This window comes from Chenopodium album, chromosome 11 (genome assembly GCF_948465745.1).
Source record: "Chenopodium album chromosome 11, dcCheAlbu1.1, whole genome shotgun sequence".
Classification (NCBI taxonomy): Eukaryota; Viridiplantae; Streptophyta; class Magnoliopsida; order Caryophyllales; family Amaranthaceae; genus Chenopodium; species Chenopodium album.
The window spans coordinates 32,586,656-32,588,745 of record NC_137844.1 but is presented as its reverse complement, the minus strand read 5'-3'; the positions used below and the strand labels follow the sequence as shown (position 1 = coordinate 32,588,745).

Below are 2,090 nucleotides of genomic sequence, written 5' to 3'. Positions count from 1 at the left end.
ATGTCTTTGACAAATTTGGAGTACGAAAACATTTGGGTAACAACTTCGATGAAAGGGAGACTTATGTGTAAGTTCTTCGTTACACTAAGGAATTTCGCAAATTTATCGTTCACGTTTCTCTCCGCAAGCCTCCCGGGAAAAGGAACCGGCCCATCTAGTTTCCTAGTCTCACTAGAAGTAGAAGTTGTCTTCTCATCATTAAGCTACTTCTTCTCCACTTTGTTATCTTTCCCATCAAGTTTTTCTTCTTCAAGTCTCTTCTCCACCCTCACACCTTCTTCTCCTCCCTTATTTCCCTTACTATCTCCCTCTTTAGGCCCTTCATAGGATATGCTCGATCTCAATGTGATTGCCTTGCATGAGTCGGGGTTTATGTTATGAGAGGGGTTAGCTTGTAGTTGTCCGAGTACAGTAGATGGTGAGTTGAAAGGTACTCTCTCGGCCAATTAGGCTAATTGTGAATCAAGCATCTTGTTATGAGCTTTGACCTCTTGCATTTGTTGATTCATAGCTTGGAGTTATTGAAGAATTTGAGTTTGTGTGGAATCGGGTAGAGATGCTTGATCTTGGCTCCTTTGAGACGCTTGATGTTGGTTTTTGTATTAATTTTGGTTGTTGTATTGGTTATTTCTTGGGTAGTTACCTCTTGGGTTTTGGTTTTGAGGTGGAGGTAGGTTTTGGTATTGAGGGTTGGAATTGTATGATGGTTGAGCTTGTTGCCCCCAATGTTGAGGTTGAGGTGCAAATCCGGGTAGTGGTTGTCTCCCAACTACTCCTCTGCCACTTCCCCTATATCCATCTTGCCGTGTTTTGTAAGCTGCAACATGCTCGGGGCTCAAACCTCCATAATAAGATGTATCGTGGTTTGTGCCACCACAATTTTGACATGAAAAAAAATTAACTTGAGAAGAGCTTGTGCCATTATTAACACTCGTGTTCAACTTTGCAAGGCCCTTCCTCAAAAGCTCAATTTGTGTTGCAATTGATCAACCTTCTCTAATTCGTACATCCCACCTTTCTTCGGTGCATTACTCCTTCTACCACCCCAAGTGTAGTTCTTCTCTACCTCTTCAATTGTTGCTTCAACTTGATTTTGGGGGATCTTAATCAATTGTCCACCCGCCCCCGCATCCAAGTTAGCTACATAGGTTCCAATCCATCATAGAAGAATCGCATGAGCAAGCTTTGATTGTATTCATGATGAGGACTTGCTTGTACCAACTCCTTGAACCTTTCCCAAGCTTCACTAAGACTCTTATCCGCTTCTTGTTCAAATGATGCAATCTTCCATCTCATTTTGCCGGTCTTTTCCTCGAAAATAAATCTCTTCAAGAATGCCTTGACTATCTCTCTCCATGTTGTGAGAGAATTTGGCTTGACTTGCTTGAGCCGCTTCTTTGCTCTACCCGAAAGAGATTGTAGAAATAGATATATTCGGATGTACTCTTAAGAAACTTGATTTGTTTGAATCGTGGCACATAGCTCAAGGAATCTTCCAAGGTGCTCTATAGGATCTTCACTTGGAAAACCCGAAAATTGTTCCGCTTGTACCATTCTTGTGTATTGGGAGTGAATGGTAAAGTTGGTTTACGTGACGGGTAGTAAAATCCCTCCTGTGAATTCATAATCTTTCGGATTTCCAAATTCACGAAACAATACATCATCCTCTTGACCCGCCATTGCTTCACTTTGAGAACTAGAAGACAAAGAATCACTTTCACTCCCAACAATAACACCAAGACCACTCGTCTCTTCTTGATAAAGCCTACGGACTTGTCTCAAAGTACGGTCGATCTCGTGGTCAATGAAATGAGCGGATGGTCCTTGAGACCTCCTTAACATCCACCAAAGCTAAGCAAACGATTAGTAATGACTATCAAGAGAGTAAATGAACAAGAGAAAAGCAAAAAATCCAATAGTAACACAATAAGAGTGCAAAACTAGCCGTTTCCCCGACAACGCCAACAAAAATTTGATCAAGGTTTAATAGGTCGTCGAGACTAATAACCTAAACCAAATTAAAAATTTATAGCCTAAACTTACACTAAGCTGGTTAGTGGCAAGTATAGGGTCGAACCATGAAGAAATGA

The 2,090-nt window shown here is 41.2% G+C and overlaps 1 non-coding gene across 1 annotated transcript; it reads left to right on the top strand.

The window, feature by feature from the left end:
• Nucleotides 1–1,192: 1,192 nt before the first annotated feature.
• On the top strand, nt 1,193–1,299 carry LOC145569635 (small nucleolar RNA R71). The gene has a single exon (XR_014096209.1). It is a non-coding gene; the product is annotated as a small nucleolar RNA R71 (small nucleolar RNA).
• The last annotated feature ends 791 nt before the right edge of the window (nt 1,300–2,090 follow it).